The sequence below is a fragment of the Aegilops tauschii genome, chromosome 2 (genome assembly GCF_002575655.3).
Source record: "Aegilops tauschii subsp. strangulata cultivar AL8/78 chromosome 2, Aet v6.0, whole genome shotgun sequence".
NCBI lineage: Eukaryota > Viridiplantae > Streptophyta > Magnoliopsida > Poales > Poaceae > Aegilops > Aegilops tauschii.
Window position 1 is genome coordinate 248,206,181 of NC_053036.3, and position 19,080 is coordinate 248,225,260.

Here is a 19,080-nt window from a genome sequence, read left to right on the forward strand (position 1 = left end):
ACTATGAACAATGTCATATCATTCTACTATTATTTAAACCGTCTCTTTATTTGTCAATCTGAAATGGGATAAATTTACAGCACACTAACCATTGATACTTATGAGTTCTTGATCTGTAATCCAGTGGTGTCGTGAAGCTGCCAACTCCTTCACAATGTAATTTCCTACCATGTCTTAACCTGAACAATACCATATTGTGTTAATGCTATTTTGAACTGTGTCACTTTATTCGTCGGTAAGAAATGTGATGAAATTGTCACCACTGATACTTATATGTGCAAAACCTATCATCTGTCTGCTTGTTTATCTTTCAGAGCGAGGAGGATATAAGTGTCAAACAAGCGTCGTCTCATCAGCTTGCTCAGCTGCTTGCACTGCAGCTCCCGAGCAGGGCTAACCTTTATTGACCTCTATTGAAGTGCTGTCGGTTTTGTATATTATTTTGTCGGCGTGTTTATTTGCACTGGTGGTGATCTTCGATGCGCAGTGTATGTAATCTGCTATCTGCTTTTGCTTTGTTATCATAGTGGGCAACTTTGATGCCCAGTGGATGTAATATGCTGTAATTTCTTTATTGTATAGCCTAGGTTTTTTCTTATTCACGATGCTGCAGTTATTTTACTGTATATATATCATATGTTCGCAATAAACCTGCGAAACCATAAAATTATGGTACATAATCGGGCTGTCATGCTAATCACTACATAATTGGTCCGTTAACAGGCCTAAATGTAAAATGGCCCACTAGTAGATTTGGGCCTCCAATAGGCCGAGTAAACCGCCGGCCATATTTTTGCAAGAAAACTCAATGGGCTTTTAAGAGGCTGAAAAGTGGGTTGGGCCTGAAACGTGCCGAACAGCTCACGGGCCGGTAGCAGGCCGAAATTGACCCCGGTCCATAATTGTGCCAATCACATCACGGGCCGTTAACAGGCCAAAATTGTCTCGGTCCTTGTTTGGCCCAATCAGATTATTGGCTGTGAGCAGGCCGGATGCAAACCGGGCCGTAGTTAGGCCCAGCTATATGAATGTATTTGAACAGGCCGAAATAAATATAGGGCCGAAATGTTAAACAGGCCTTTAACATGCCGCAACAAATATTAGGCCAAATTACTAAATGGGCCTTTCGCAAGTGGGCCCAAAAGCATAGAGTCCAGTTGACGGGCCGAATCTGATATGGGCCATAATTTAGCCCAAAGCCTCTTAAAGGGCCGGATCTGATCTGGGCCGTAATTTGGCCCAGAATGGGGTAGGCTTTTAAAGGGCCGGATCTCATATGGGCCTTTATTGCGGCCAGAACGTGGCAGGCTGTTTATGGACCAGATCAAATATGGCCGGCATTTGGCCCAAAACATGGCAGCCTGTTAATGGGCCGGCCCATTAGTGTCCTCAAAATCTTATGGGCCGTTCGCTGTGTCGGCCCATGATGGTCTGCAAAATCTTGTGGGCCTTTAGCTGGGCCGACCCATTATGGTCTGCAAAATCTTGTTGCATTTAGCTGGGCTGGCACGTTATGGCCCGCTAAATCTTCTGGGCCTTTAGTTGGGCCGGCCCATTTAATCTTTATGGGCCACTTTTGGGCCGGTCCACGTGTCAACGTATCATAGGCGCATCTCGCCTGTTGGATGAGTGACACCTGTGGCAACGTGGAGCTGACACGTGGTTTTTGTCAGCCAATGAGAATTTTACACGTGGAAAATCGGCATTGGTCGTGGCTGTTAGCGGGTTATCGGATCCAAAACCGGACCCGATAGCTTAACGGCGTCCCGTTATGGTGGATGCCACGTGTCGGTCACCCTTGACGAAAGCACTTCTATGAAGCGCGATTTATCGTCATGGAAGTGGACACTTCCGTGATGATAATTTTGGTAATGTCATGGAACACTTCTACGACAGCACAGGTATGACTATCTTGATTCTGTCATAAATTTTTCATGGATGTACATGCATGACAGAAAACGTGACCTACTGTGACAAACACGTATCATCACGGAAGTGTATTTTTTTGTAGTGGTTCTTGTGGATTTGTTTTGGTATTCAATATTAGTATGTGTAATTATATTTGACGTGCATGGAAGACAACTAGTAGTGAGATTATGTAATGAGTGCATCTAGGAGACGACTTTAATAGTAGGACAGGACTTAACTAGGAGCAACAGGTCTCAAAAACTAAAGGGAGAACACAGAGGAAAGCTACAGAATATGTATTGTTTCTACTCAAGATTAACTAGATGGCACACAAAAGTATAAAAGAACAACATCATAGGTAATACTAGAAGTGGTATAATCACCGGCCAGTGTGATAGCATTGGCTGATGGATGATAACAATGGAACATCGTTAACTCCTGAACAAGTCTTTTATCTGAAGTAAGACTCTTTAGAGATCAACATGAATGTATAGTGACATGTGATAATCTATTTTCCATGCTTAGATGAATAACAAAGGCATAAATGTTGCACACAAGTAAGATGAGGGTACAACCTATCTTGCCACCATCCATAGGAGTGAGCATCATCTGCTGACTCGTTGATGGCCCTACGGTTGTTGTGGCTGTCCATGTCGGGCAGGCACATTCGAGGCAGGGAACTCTTGAGTGAGGACTATAGCTCCCTTTTAGTGTGTGCTTCCCTTGTTGGAGCAGCTACAGTGAGAAGGAAGATGGTGTGGCTGAAGACGTAGAAAACACACAATGTTAAGAACGACACGTATCTTTGATCTGAAGAAATACCCTAAGAGATCAACACTATGGTACGAGACTGGTCACACGTCAGTTGATTGAAAACTAAATTGGGGTCACACGATTTTTTTGGTACTGTCCGATCTTCACAGGATGGCTGGATGGCCATCATGTGCCCCCTGGCTAACACTGTTTAGGATCTTCCCCGAAGGCCAGCGACCACCGGTAGAGTAGCATGCCTCCACCGTCGCTAGTAGCGACAACTCTGACCACAACATCATCCCTGCCTCACCGCACTGCCGTTGTTTCACCGCCCCAGGCTAAACCACAAAGACTCACCATCATCCAGATTCGGCGGTAGTAGTACCTTCACCCCACGCAACACTAAGATAGGAACCTAAGCACTACTTCCATGGTGAACATGCACCACCGCACCCCTACGATAGGCATCGAGGCACTGCTGCCCCAGCCAACCGGCAGTCTAGGAGCTCCGCCGCCTCGAGGGTTGCTTCTTTCGTCCATTGGGAATTGACTGAACCCGAATAAAAATTCAGGTGGCTCAGGCCTATCTTGCTGTCTGTGAAGTAGGCAACTCTAGGTGCCGAGTCGGTGAGGCAAGCACGGTTGTGGTGGCTCCCGATAGCGAGAAAGCAGATATGTGCTGGCGGTCGATGGCTACAGGGCAGCAACACCGGGGCCCTGGACGCATCCGAAGTTAGAGCCACTCCGGCGCCATGCACAATGGAGCGGGGGAATCAGCTTCGCTATGATTCACAGAGTCGTCATCGAGGCATCTCCGACAACATGGAGTAAGTAGCACACAACCCTATGCACAAAGGCAAACAGATGGTAGGGCGGCAGTGAATTTGGTGTAGTGGCGGCGCCATAGAGGAGGGGCTGAAGTTTGGCGGCTGGCGAGAAGGTGATTTGGCACCCATGGTGTATGAATGGGGATTTGGGACGGGAAACCATGTCTTACGAACATATTTGCCTGAAATGTGGGGGAAGTTACAGTTCTACCCCTGCATTTTGGCATGTGGGCTTGGGTCTATGTCACACCCTGATTTTCATGCCACTACACCTAAGCTAATGATCATGATAAAATGTGGTTTAACAAAAAGTTTGAGTGTTTTGGACTTTGCTTTATTGGATTTTTGTCTGTTGTTTGCAAGTGCTCTAAAAATAAAATAAATTCCCCAACTCTTATACTCCTTCTCCTTGATCCTAAAACTTTGTCCAATGATCATGACATGTGTATAGGACATAATAGTTTTTCTTACAAATTATTTTGGCCAAAAAGTATTCTCTAAATTAGGTTTTCCAAAAACCCCTGAATTGAGACTTGAACTACAAGTACTTAATTAAGGGTGTGAAAAATCTTTCAAAAATTATATTTGACTCCTATTAGATATAGGACTCCCAAAAACCACAAAAATGTTATTTTAAAAGTTATCTTGCTATTTTATTTTAAGGCTTTTTCTTATGGCCAGAAATGGTCTTTAATAGGTTAAAATTATTTTAAAGTTTCAAAAATATTCGAGAAAATTTAGGGAAACTCAGTGGACATATATTTTCCATATATATGTGTTTCAACACATGGTCATATTCAAAATATTGGACAAAACCCTCCAAAACCATTTCTGCTCATTTCAAGCATTTGAAATATTTCTATAAGAAATATTTTCAAATAAATCCAGGAAAATTCTAGCAAGTCACATATGCATAATGTGATGATCTTGCAAAGTTTCATTCAAATAAAAATAATTTTGGTTCACAAAATTGCCCCAAAATCCTTTCTGTATAGATCCAAATTTGAGCAACTCTACATTGCCAACTTTCTCCGTTTGATCTCAAATATTGTGGACATGCCCAGATTCCCAAATGATGACACCACACAAAGTGGTGCATCAAGGAGAAAAAGATTTGCATGTCTAAATCTTGGAAAACTCATTTCTGTTGATTTCTAGGGTTTACAATAGTTGCATTGGCAACTTTACCCAAATGAGCTCAAACTTGGTGGAACTCCTTAATTCTATATGACCTTTGATCCTGTTAATTATCATGGCAAGTGAAATCATTTAACTTTCCCAAACCAACGTGAAACACCTTCTGCCAATTTTCCAAAACCATTACTTGGACCTCTTCCACTAATCTCCATGGGCTCAAAATTTTACCACAACCCCTCCTAGTCCTATTCTACCTCCAGTAACTCCCTCCCAACTAAAGCTCCATGATTGATGGGGTAAAACCCCAATTTTCCCCTCTGGACAGCGACTGTTCACCTCTCTCTCCACCTCCCCTCTCATCTAGGTCCTCTCTAGGGAATCCAATGCCACTCCTACCTTGTTTACTCTTCCCCAAAACCCCCAGACACTAGAAAACATGCCCATGGCACTATTAAAATGCCATGGCATGCCATGGATGCGCTCTGGAGCACGCTACAGTGCACTCCCGCACTTTAGCTTGCCCATTCCGAGGCACTCGATGACCTTGGGCGCCGGGGCCGTGTCTCCCGAGGTCGCCTCGACGTACATGGCACTCTATCTAGTCGGCCCCCTCCTTCCCCTCTCTCCTTCTCCCCCTGCTGAGCTCGCCCGACGCCGCCCAGCTCGGCCAGTGGGCGCACGAGCTCGAGGCCCTCCTGGAGCTCGCCCTGCTCCCTCTCTCCTCTCCTCTCGGCCTGGACCACGCCCACGAGAACCCCAGGCATGTACTAGAGTGCCCGTTTGGCCTCTGGTAACACCCAGGGCCGTGGCCGTGCGCCCCGCCTACGTCACCTCCTGACCGCGCCCGTATAAGGCCACCCCCGAGCCTTCTCTTGTCTCCGACTGCTCTCTCTCCCTCTCGCGCATCCTCTGACCGATCCACTGCTCTTCCCATGCTCTCCTTGCACCTCCATGGCCGGAGCAGTGCCGCCGGCCGCCGCGTAAATTGGTGTGCCTCAACCCCTCTCTCTTCCGCCTGAACACTCCTGCACCCTCTCATCACCACCGCCAACTCACCCCGTGCTCCATCCCCTCCTACTCGTGCCTTCCTCGCCTTGTCGTACCCCGCCATCGCCTGTTCCCACCGCGGCCGAGGCCTCGCTCGCTCTGGCGCTCACCAGTGGAAACTAGGTCCCAAGGTGGACGTGGTCCATCCTCCCGAGCTCGCCGGAGTCCGGGCGGTCGCCGGAGGTGGCCGGAGCCACCGGAACGGGTGCCGGCAAGAGCTCGGCCCCGCCTCCTCTGCCTCCTCTGTCGCGGGCGGGAGGAGGGATACGACCCTGATGGTGGACCCCGCAGGTCAGTGACCCCGCTAGCGGGCCCCTCCCGTTTAAGTGGAAACATACCAGCATATGCCACCGCTTCCCCGCAGCGAAGACACCCCACCGCGAGTACGTGTCCGACATGGCCCCTGCACGTGTGTGGCCGAGCCGCTGGGCCGGCCCAGTGGCGCCCTGCCACTAAACCTCGGCCAGTGCGCGCTGCCTCCTCCCTGATCTGGCTCATTTTGGTAAATCCTTTTTCTTTTTCTTTTTCTGTAGATTTGTAAAATCCATAGAATATTCAAATGAACTGAAAACTTGATGATTCAAATATCTAGTAGTTCATAAATTCAGTCCATATCACATGGTGCAAGTTGCACATTTTTCCAGAAACTTTTTCTTCACAAATATTTAGCAAAATCCTATTCTTCCATTTCGGTGATGAGCATTAGAAAATCACAGATAGCTCATATTTGATCCAAATCCATTGATACAAATTCCTAGGCACTTCTAAGATCCTAACCTACTTTGTGAACATTTTTTCTTATGCTTCCACTACATCATAAAATATTGGTCCATTTATCCATGTATAGCCAACTTTGCAAAATCATAGGAAATTCTTTTGAACTCCAATTCAAGTGAAACCAACTCCCAGAGGCTTCTAAAATCATGCTTTGTTAAATGGGTGCCTTTGCTCATGTTTCAATATAATGTTTCTGTGCACTTCTTGCAAATCCATTAATCCCTTGATTCCATTATATTGTAATGTTCAAGAACATATATTGATCTAATCCCAATGAAATCACTTTGGTGATTTTTCACATGACCAAGGCTATCCTAGAAAAGTCCAACTCACATTTTTAGAGCACTTTTATATTTGCCTTATTGTGTTTCTTATTGTGTTTGTTTCCAATGTTAGTTGACGAGAATACTTGGAGCTGGGCCAGAGATATTTGAAGACCTCGAAAACTTTGTTAAAGCAGGCAAGCAACCCTTTGACCATGATAAGAAACCCCTTTTTGTGCATATCATATAGCACTTATTTTCAATGCATCAGGATCATGTTGAGTTGGTGAACACTTTGGTTGCCTTTGTTAATTTCCTATTGAAACTTGCATCAAGCATGACCCTACCTTCCGATGAGGGTTATGCGGGTGGGAGTAGATAGGATGCTATAGTAGTGGCTACGCAAATGGGACAGGGTATGCATGGTAATGGAGACAAAAATATTTTCAAAGACTTTTTGAAAACCCTGTCGGGTGCCACTAATGCCTGAGGGAGATGTTGAGTTGGGTAGCCACTTGATGACGGAGTGGTGTACCGAGGCAAGTGTGTGTGTTGTTTTTCAAAACGGATTGGTTTAAGTTGCGATCGTTATTCCAACCTTACTTGCGCAACCACTCTACCCTTATATGGGAAAGGGCATTGTTGATTACCTAGGCCGATACTAGCATGGTGCCCGCATTACTAGTGACGGGGGTGACGCGAGGTCACTCTCGGGACGGAGTCGTGCTTGGATAGGCAGCCATGACTGTTTTCACAGGGCACCAGACACATCGTTGGTACCCCGTGCCAGTAGTATGTGATGAATATGGGAGCGAGGCTCCACTATTTTAAGATGTGAAATGTTGGGCACGGGGGTTACTACCAATCGTGTGGACTCTATGTTAGTGTCGTCTAGGGAAAGATAGTGATTGGGTGCTTACCCCGGGTACTTGAGGTACCGTGGGTCGTGGATGACACAGAATTCCCCGGATCTTGTGGGTATAGTGTGCAACCTCTGCAGAGTGTAAAACTATTCGAATAGTCGTGTCCACGGTCAAGGACAGTTGGGTAACCGCTCTTAGGCTATGTCCAAATGTTTCTGAAACCTGGTGTGTGTGAGTATGTGAAGAAAGCTGGTTGAGTCAAGTCAAATGACTCGACATGTTGACTAAGTTGGAGATCATCTAAACTTGGTTTATGTTGATATGTGTAACCTGTTCACATGGGTAACGGGACTCTTATGATGCATGCCTCACAAGTAGGTAGCACATGACACTGCACTAAAAATTAGCTTTCTGCAAACATTTCCTATTTGTGCAAAATCATGCCTTGTCATACTTGTTCCAAAACATGGGTTGCTTGTGAGTGCATTCAAAGTACTCATTGGCTTGCCACTGGTTATGTTATTGGCCAGGAATTAAAGAACAGTATATAATGAAGAGTGCCTTGGTGACGGACATGCGAGCTAGGACGCTTCCCAGTCAGAATGCCTGTAGGGTTAAGGCAGATGGCATGTGTCCAAGTTGTTATTGAAGATTTCCGCTGCGATGACATACTCAAGACATGACCATAAATGATCTCAATTTGTGTAAAACGGTAGGTATGGATGTAGGACTCTTATTTTTCAGCTTCTGTGTGTTCAGTGAGCATTGATCTCTGGGATCACTGTACACATGCATTCGGTGATCGCGACTTATGAGTCGGGGTCCCCACAGAGCTGGTATCAGAGCCATCGTGACTGTAGGAAGCCTTAGTTAGCATGGTCGTTAGTTAGGGTAAGACTCTTTTCACAAATATTGCTAATTTTCAAAACTAACTATACTTCTCTTCCCTGCTGAGTTTTCTGAAAGCTGAGGTATATTTTCCTTGTTGACCTCTTTGTCCGTGTCAAAGCCGGCGGATCTCGGGTAGGGGGTCCCAAATTGTGCGCCTAAGGTCGATGGTTACAGGAGACAGGGGACACGATGTTTACCCAGGTTCGGGCCCTCTCTATGGAGGTAATACCCTACTTCCTGCTTGACTGATCTTGATGAATATGAGTGTTACAAGAGTTGATCTACCACGAGATCGTAATGGCTAAACCCTAGAAGCGTAGCCTGTTATGACTATGGTAATGAGTATATCCGTTCTGGACTACACCCTCCGGTTTATATAGACACCGGGGGGATCTAGGGTTACATAGAGTCGGTTACATAAGAAGGAATCTTCATAGTTGGCTGCCAAGCTTGCCTTCCACACCAAGGAGAGTCCAATCCAGACATGGGTACAGTCTTCGGCCTTCATGTCTTCACAGCCCATCAGTCCGTCCAATGGATAACAGGCCAGACGCCCGAGGACTCCTTAGTCCTGGACTCCCTCAGTAGCCCCCGAACCAGCCTTCAATAGCGAGGTGTTCGGCACACAAGTTGTCTTTGGCATTGCAAGGCGGGTTCCTCCTTTAATGATTTCCAGGTATTGTATTCGACCGTAGATTCAATGTCTCCCCTCGGCTTCTACACGTTTAATAACCTCGTCTTCCACGTGTCGAGCGAATGCTGGGGGGTCAGGGTACTTTTGCAAATAACACCCGTTTAGGCCAAGAAGAGCGCCTATTTAAAGAGATCGGATCTCAGATCCATTCAATATCTCGCGGAGAAACATCGCCAAAGACTACTAGGAGAGGCCATTCCAACATGGCTAGCGTTCCCAGTTCCTCCTTCGACTCAGAGAGAGGCGAGTGGGGGAGGTGCTCAGTGGCCTACAGCCAATTAAAGAAGCTGCAAACACAGGGATTCCTCCCCCCTGCAGATCTGATCCCTATTCGAGGAGGGCAAGCTTCCCTTAACGGTGAGACCCAGGCAGAGGATTTTCCCAATCCATCCGGGGGGAGCGAGTTTGTTTCGTCCCTTATCTTCTAAGGGGCGTTGGGTTTCCAATCCATCCATTCCTCCGGGGGCTTCTGGAATACTATGGCCTTCAGCTGCATAACTTTACTCCCGCCTCCATTATGCATATCGCGGGCTACGCCGCTTTGTGTGAACTATTCCTGGGCATTGAGGCTCATTTCAAACTACGAAGAAAGTTGTTCTTCCTTGTCATGCGCAACCACCAGGGGTCGATATTTGAAGTGGGCAGAGCCGAAGTATGGCGCGTCGCCGATACCCGATACCTGTCCGGCACACCAAGGAAGGCATATGAAGAATGGACTTCCGAATGGTTCTATATAGAAGACGTCGCTCTTCCCGACCCAGTTCGCAAGGGTCTCCCAGAATTTACAAGCGTTCCGTTGAAGAAATGTCACAACTGGCGTCCCCGAAGTCTTGAAGAGGAGGACAGTGCGGAGGTTCGTCAGCTCCTGGGCAAGATAAGGATGCTTGCCCAGTCTGGTTTTACAATAGTAGAGGTAATGGCGACCTCCATAGTGCGAGGGGTTTAGCCACTTCAATATAGAGGGCTCCCAATGTGGCACTACAATGGGGAGGATGATGCCTCCCGTTGTGGTCGGAAAGGTCCGGACACCCCCACTACTCTAGCCAAGATACTGGCCGAGCTGTTTAAAGGGGAGGAAGAATAATATCTCCGCATCAATCGCAGAGACGGGTACTCCATGTACAACCCTCCCAGCTGGGTAAGTCCTAACCCCTTTGCTTTTATTCACTCCGCTCTCTTGACCATCTTTAATAAATTTCCAATCCGTCTATTTTGAAATAGCACTGGCGGAAGGTAACCGAGGGGCTTAATAGCCCTGCCCCACAACCGGGAGCTTGATCCTGGGTTCGAAGAGGACCAGGATATATTCGTGCTACTCGCGGAAGGGGTGTTTTACCAGGCGAGCTATGACGGCACAGAAGTGGCCATCATCGCTTATTATCCTGGTCTTCTTCCAGCTTCCCACATAAGTAATCAGGAGAAATCCCCCTCGAAAGAGTTTCCTCGCACTGCCTCACCCACCGCACTGTCTCATGCTTCAAAGGGGAGGCGTTCGGCACGTCATGCTATGCCGGGGATGACTCCAGGAAGAGCGGCTCCCGCGCCGAGCAAGGCCTCGAAAAGGAAGGTCGGCGAAGACAAGGCCGGTCCTTCGTCGAAGAGGTATGGGTTTAAAGGTATGCTTTGGCAGTCGTACCCAACCGTGATTGTTATGTTGGTATTGTATCAGGAAAAAGGTTCACCGGACTATCTCCGAGGATTCAGCCGGTCGCACTCCCAACATCCGGGATTTAGATCCCACCGAAGAGGTGGGGGCCACTATGGGGTAAACGCCGGACTGTCCTTCGGACGAGGGTTCGGAAGACATGTCCGTTACCAAGTCGGAAGTAGAGAGCACCATGAATCATCAGCGCTGCAGGGCCGTCTTACGAGACTCCAAGTTCTCAGGAGAGGCATTCAATGCCTTGCGCTCGGCTGACGCATACATCCGAGATGCTTGAGATGGGCTTAGAAAAGCCAAAAAGCAACATTTGTCAGATGTGCAGGTAAGTTTTTCTTTGTCCGAAAAGGATAACCATATGCCCGTAGCCCCCGAGACTAAAAGCACTTGGTACAACTGATTTAAGGATCGTTGTATAACCAGGTCCTTATAGAGAAGAATGGCCTGCTAGCCCAAGAGCTGGAGCAGTGTCGAGCGCAGTTAATGCTGCTACCGCCGAAATGGAAAACTTCAAGAAGGCGTCCTCTGGTGACATTCCCCTCCATCGAGTTACAATAATTGTATACCAACTATACTAATACTGTTGCTGATCGCATAATAGGATCGCCCGATAAACTTGAAGAGAAGTTGAAGATTGCCCAAGAGGGATAAAAAGAGGCGAAAAGGCTACACGCCGCAGCATTGGGTGAAGAATTGAAAGATGTGCGAGCCCAGCTAGCCGACTCCGTGAAGGAGAACAAGAAGCTGCGTGGCCGCATATTCAGTATGTGTCTGAACTATTTTTAAAGTAGTTCGGGCCGTCCTGAAGAGGAGGTGTCCAGATCATCAAGTGATCTGGTGCAAGGGCTGTCGCAAGTGCACGAACAGGCTCGACTGGCGATGCGGAGTGTTGCCAAGGCTCTATGGCCATCCGCCTCCCCTCCAGGAAGTATGGAGGAGCTTCTAGAGCTGTTCAAAGGAGCGCAGCGGCGTATCCGACTATGGAAGATATCGGCCTGCCGAGAGGGTGCGCGAGAGGCCTGGGCCATGGTGAAGACGCGGTATACCAAGCTGGATCCTAATCACATGGCCCGTGTCGGACCGCTAGGGTCGAATGGGGAAGAAATTCCCGTTAGTTTAGTGTATGACCAAGTAGAGGTGGCCGCCAAATATTCCCAACAGGATTGTAAGTTAGACCGCCTTTTGGACGGTGTAGAGGAGGATGTGTTTGAGTCCAAGTGACTATGTACTTTCCTTGATGTGTGTAACTCTAGCTGAATTGTATAGCATTTGTCATGGCAGACCTTTTGACTTCAACCTCTGGACCCGAAGGTGCGGAGTGTTTCCGAATACCCGCACGGCGACTGGGGTATGCGCGGAAACTAGGCGTAGGGGTCATAGTTGCTTGAAGAGAGAAGTTGTATCCGGCTAGCTATGTTATATTACATTGAGATTGTAAGAAACATCTTCCAGAGAGAATAGTTCCGTTAAGGGTTCCTTTCCCTGGGTGTGCATGCATTAGTATACATGTCCGAATTGTGATGTGAAAATCACAGTGTGTATAGCTTCCGGGGGTTGACAATGGAGTGAGTGCAAAAAACATCTTTAATTCGCCGACCGAATATTCCCTTAAGAATGCTAGCTTTCGGCTTCACCGAGTCTGAGGTACACATCCGGATGACCCGGCAGTAACAATCACAGAGGTGCTCCCTTATGCCCTAGCCGAACGAACGGGAACGTAGGGCATAAGCACAGGAGCCAGGCAACCCAGCTTGGCCTAAACATAAGTCACATCGATGCATATAGTGGCGAAGAAAAGGTACATATGGAAAAACTCATATGTGAAGAGCTTGATGCTCAAGGAATAATAATAAAAAGATTATGTCCAAGAAGCCCCCAGGTATAATGGACGTACATATTTAAAGATGTATGCTTCGGGGGTGTGCGGTCCAGCCGTACGAAAGCTTTAAAGCGAGAAAGAACAAAGTAATCGAAAAAGAGAGAAAAAATAATGGAAACTACAAGGGAGAAGGAGGCGAACAAGGAGTTCGGCGCTAGGCATAGAATCTTCGGAGTCTGGCCGCGTTCCAGGGGTTCGGCTCAAGGCGGTTGTCTGATGCATCGCGAAGACGGTACGCCCCTCCGGTGAGAACTTCGTCAATTATGAAGGGACCCTCCAATTTGGGCTTGAGTTTGTCCTTTTTCTTCTCCAGCAGGCATAGAACGAGTTCGCCAATGTTGTAGGTCTTGGCCCATACTTCTCTGCTTTGATATCTTCGAGTCTGCTGTTGGTAAAATGCTGAATGGGCTTTTGCGACATCGCGCTCCTCTTCCAAGGCATCTAGGTTGTCCTGCCGATCGAGTTCGTCTTCTCTCTCTTCGTACATACGCACTCGAGGTGAGTCGTGGATAATATCGCAGGGCAATACAGCCTCCTCGCCATACACCATGAAGAAAGGTGTGTATCCGGTTGTAGGGTTGGGCGTGGTCCGCAGCCCCCAGAGTACGGAGTCGAGCTCCTCAACCCAGTGCTTGTCTGATTCTCTCAAAGACCGCTAGTCTAGGCTTGATGCCGCTCATAATAAGACCATTGGCTCGTTCGACTTGACCGTTGGTTTGCGGGTGGTATACGGAGGCGTAATCGAGTTTAATGCCAAGATTAGTACACCATGTTTTTACCTCGTCGGCTGTGAAATTAGAGCCGTTGTCGGTGATGATGCTGTGTGGGACACCATAACGGTGCACAACACCGGATATGAATTCTATCACCGGGACGGACTCAGCCGTTTTGACCGGTTTAGCCTCTATCCACTAAGTGAATTTGTCCACCATGACCAGCGAATATTTTTTCTTATTGCTTCCCCCTTTAAGGGGTCCAACCATATCCAGTCCCCAGACCGTGAAAGGCCAAGTAATGGGGATAGTTTGTAAGGCAGTTGGGGGCATGTGGCTTTGGTTGGCGAAGAGTTGGCATCAGATGGAGCATTGGACAAGGTCCTGCGCGTCTGCTCGGGCTGTCGGCCAATAAAACCCAGTACATAAGGTCTTGCTAACAAGGGCCCGAGCTGCGGCGTGGTGTTCGCCGAGACCAACGTGAATTTCTGCTAAAAGCTGCCACCCCTCTTCCTCGTAGATACATCTTTGAAGTACTCCGATAGTACTTTTCTTGTAGAGCTCTCCGTCGTGACCCTTGTAGGCCTTTGAACGCTGGACGAAGCGGCGAGCCTCATTCTGGTCTTCAGGAAGCTCCTTCCTATTAATGTAGGCCAAGAAGGGTTCGGTCCATGGGGCAATGACTGCCATAATGAGATGGGCCGACGGTGTTATTTTGGTGTCTTAGCCCCCGATACTATCGCTGTGTTCGGGATTTGGGGTTGTATTCAAATCTGGACTGTTGTTGCCGCCCTCCCCTTGCCTCACCACGGATGGCTTGAAAAGCCTTTCCAGGAAATTGTTGGGTGGGACAGGGTCGCACTTGGCGCCAATGCGAGCAAGGACGTCCGCTGCCTGATTACTCTCCCGGGCGATGTGATGAAATTCGAGCTCCTCGAACCGAGCCGATATTTTTAAGACGGCATTACAATAAGCTGCCATCTTTGGATCTTTGGCATCAAAGTCTCCGTTTATTTGAGATATTGTGAGGTTTGAATCCCCGTGCACCTCTAGGCATTGTATGCCCATGGATACGGCCATCTGAAAACCATGCAATAGGGCCTCGTATTCGGCTGCGTTGTTAGAGTCTGTGTATAGTATTTGGAGTACATACTGGACAACATCTCTAGTGGGGGATGTTAACACGACTCCTGCTCCTAGCCCCGCCAGCATTTTGGAGCCATCAAAATACATAACCCTATTGGAATATGCGCCGTACTCTTTAGGGAGTTCGGCCTCTGTCCATTCGGCGACGAAGTCAGCCAGTACTTGGGATTTGATGGCTCGACGCGGCTTGTATGTTATGTCAAATGGAAGTAGCTCTATGGCCCATTTGGTGATCCATCCCGTGGCCTCGCGGTTGTTTATTATGTCATTGAGTGGGACTTCAGAAGCCACCGTGATTGAACACTCCTGGAAGTAGTGTCGTAGCTTTCGGGATGCCATGAAGACCGCGTATGCTATCTTTTGGTAATGGGGGTACCGGGATTTGCATGGTGTGAGGACAGTAGATACGTAGTATACTGGTTTTTGAAGTGGGAGTTTGTGTCCGTCCTGTTCTCGTTCGACGACGAGCACGGCGCTCACCACCTGATGTGTTGCCGATATGTATAGCAACATGGGTTCGCCAGCGTTTGGTGCGGCCAGGATTGGGTTGCTTGCTAGGAGGGCCTTTATTTCCTCCAGTCCGGCAGTCACCGCGTCTATCCATTCGAAGTTATCTGTGCGCCGTAAGAGGCGATAGAGTGGAAGTTCCTTTTCTCCTAATCTGGCGATAAAGCGACTTAACGCTGCCACGCAACCAGGTAGTTTTTGGACTTGTTTGAGGTCTGTTGGCGTAGCCACCTGTGACAGAGCTCGGATTTTAGCTGGATTTGCTTCTATTCCTCTATTGGAAACGATGAAGCCCAGCAGTTTTCCAGCGGGGACGCCAAAGACACACTTTTCCGGGTTGAGTTTAATGTCATACGCACGGAGGATGTCGAATGTAAGACGTAAGTCGTCTATTAGTGTTTCGACGTGCCTAGTTTTGATGACGACGTCATCGACGTAAGCTTCTGCTGTCTTGCCGATCTGCTTCTCCAGGCATGTTTGAATCATGCGTTGGTATGTGGCGTCGGTGTTCATGATCCCGAAGAGCATGGTGTTGAAGCAGAATGGCCCATATGGGGTAATAAATGCTGTTGCAGCTTGATCGGACTCCTTCATTTTGATTTGATGGTATACGAAATATGCATCGAGGAAACACATGAGTCGTGTCCTGCGGTGGCGTCAATGATTTGATCAATGCGGGGGACGGGGAAGGGATCCTTAGGGCAAGCCTTGTTGAGGTCTTTGAAATTGACACACAGGCGCCAAGATTTGTCTTCTTTGGTACCATCACCAGGTTTGCCAGCCAATCTGGATGTTTGATTTCTCTAATGAATCTGGCTTCGATAAGCTTGGCCAGCTCCTCCCCCATGGCTGGTCGCTTGGGTTCGGAAAAGCGCCGTAGTGTTTGCTTGACCGGTTTAAATCCCTTTAATATATTGAGGCTATGTTTGGCCAGCTTGCGTGGGATCCCTGGCATATCTGAAGGGTGCCAGGAAAATATGTCCCAATTTTCACACAGGAATTCTCGTAGTGCGCTGTCAACTGTTGGGTTCAGTTGCGCTCTGATAGATGCCGTCTTCTTGGGGTTCGTTGGGTGGACCTGGGATTTGACTATTTCTTCTGCTGGTTTGAAGGAGGTGGATTTGGGGCGTTTGTCGAGGATCACATCGTCCCTCTCCACCGTGGAGCGGAATGCGGTTAATTCTTCGGCCTATGAGGGCTTCGGATAGTGCCTCAAGGGCAAGGGATGCGGTTTCGTTTTCAGCGCGGAGTGCTATGTCCGGATCACTGACAAGAGTGATTATACCGTTTGGTCCGGGCATTTTGAGCTTCATATACCCATAATGAAGTATAGCTTGGAAGCGTGTAAAAGCATCCCGCCCCAACAGGGCGTGGTATCCGCTGCTGAAAGGGGCCACTTGGAAAGTGATTTCTTCGGACCGATAATTCTCCAGCGTGCCGAATACCACGTCAAGTGTGATTTTGCCCGCGCACCGTGCCTCCCGACTGGGAATGATTCCTCAGAAGGTTGTGCTACTTTGCTTGATGCGGCTCCTGTCTATTTCCATTTTGTGGAGTGTGTCCTCATAAATGAGGTTTAGTCCGCTGCCGCCGTCCATGAGGACCTTAATAAGTTGAAACCCGTCCACGATGGGACTGAGGATTAATGCGGCTGGCACTCGGACTGTCCTGTACCTCGGTTCGTCATCGGCATTAAATGTTATAGCCGTGTCATTCCAAGGGTTTATTGCAGCGATTTGGCAGACTTCGGCGAGGTCGCGAAGTGCCCTTTTGCGCTTTTTGTTTGAAGCAAATGTCTCGAAGACCGTCAATACTCTTGTGTTGTCGTTTTCTGGAGGGTGCTGCTCTGGGGTGTCCTTGATAAGGATGTCCTCGCCGCTCTTGGCTACCTGCCGGAGTATCCAACATGCTCTAAGGCTGTGGGTTGCCACGGTATCTGGTGTCGTGTGGATTTTGCATGGGCCCTCGAGCCATCCCTCCAGTACGGTGCCATGCCGCGTAATGGGTTTATGTTTCTTGACTGTTGGACTGGGCGTGCCACGAGGGTGCGCCCTCTTCGCTTGTAGGAGGAGTTGAGTTGGGACCGACAGTTCCCAGCAAGCTGCCTGAGTTTTCCAGGCGCTTTCCATTGCGTTGTACTTCTATACGATAGTTGCTAAGTTAGCGAACTTCAGTATGCGGCGGTGATTGATGGCGTTGAGAATTCCTTCGTCCGCGCAATGGTTGCAGAACGCTGATTTCGCGTCGTCGTCGCAACAATCTTTTACCTTGTCTTTAACAAGGAGGAATCTGGCTCAAAAGTGGTGGACCCTTTCCTGAGACTGTTGTTTTATGCTCATGATAGCGTCTATGTGCGGGTGGGTGGGTGGAATTAAATCCGAACCCTGACCTGACCGATTATCCGGAGTCTGAAGACCTTCCAGACTCAACAGTCCGGGCTCCGGAGTATCTTCTGATTATTTAGGACTGTCGTCCGATTCTATGTTTGGAGGGCTGGTCGCGTCCTTTCGCTAGTGGGTATCCGGTTCTCTGATTGGCGATCCGAACATAGTCCGTCTTCGATATAGAAGAAGACTCGCCGTCCTGCTCCTCGACTACCGCTATCTGGTGGGTGACCGGTGGAGTTTTGATTCCTCCTTGGTCGGTTTTAGGCCCGATCGGATCGTAATCTGTGGCGATTCCCAAAGAGGAGATGCGATCTAGGAGCTCGTTCAAGGACGAAAACTTTGCCGGATCCATCCTCTTGGAATATTCGGAGTTGATGCGAAGGGGGTTTTCGATGGACCGAGAGGTCATCTTCGGCTCAATGGCCGAACAGGCGATCATGGTAAAGCCGCCCAGCCGGAGGGTTTGGCCTGGGGCAAGGACTCCCCCGGAGGTGATGTTGTCTTTAAGGACATGGCAAGCCATCGAACCTTTCGTCAACGTCACAGTGGAACTCTCAATGAAAGCACCAATGTCGGTGTCAAAACCGGCGGATCTCGGGTAGGGGGTCCCGAACTGCGCGTCTAAGGTCGATGGTTACAGGAGACGGGGGACATGATGTTTACCCAGGTTCGGGCCCTCTCTATGGAGGTAATACCCTAATTCCTTCTTGATTGATCTTGATGAATATGAGTGTCACAAGAGTTGATCTACAACGAGATTGTAATGGCTAAACCCTAGAAGCCTAGCCTGTTATGACTATGGTAATGAGTATATCCTTTCCGGACTACACCCTCCGATTTATATAGACACCGGGAGGATCTAGGTTTACATAGAGTCAGTTACATAAGAAGGAATCTTCATAGTTGGTCGCCAAGCTTGCCTTCCACGCCAAGGAGAGTCCAATCCAGACATGGGTACAATCTTCGGCCTTCATGTCTTCACAGCCCATCAGTCTGGCCCATGGATAACAGGCCGGACGCCCGAGGACCCCTTAGTACAGGACTCCCTCACTCTTCCCCTGCAAAACCTTTGTAAATGGTCGCTAGACCCCTTATGCCCCTGATCACTGGATTCCTTGTAATCCTCATTGATAATCTAGGAGGAATATGCCTTGCTCGGCATTCACCCACATCCTGTGAACACAAGCTTGGGGACACCACAACAAGACGATACCAACAGAAGAGACATCCTCGAGGAATGAGGACATCAAGATTCAGAAGATGGTAACACCCTTAACACTGCCCCAGGATGATGCGACCTTGGCCCACAAGGATCAGGGCATAAGATATGCAAGGTCATGATATACATCACTGATAGAGCAACCCTGTCCTTACCATTGTTGTATCGGCAACCACCAGTGGATGAGAAGCTCGCCATTTGGTCCGCCTCACTATAGTGAGAAGGAAAATGGTTATCTTCATCCCCCGCTCTCGGTGTCGATGTTGTCATCAAGGTAACCGACAGGATGGACCTCTACTACGCCTTGTTTATGTCATTGCATAAAGCATTGCCTACGTGGAACCCTTGACACCTTAAGAGTCAAAAGGGATCGTCATGATTAAGAAGACAACAGAAGACCGAGACAATG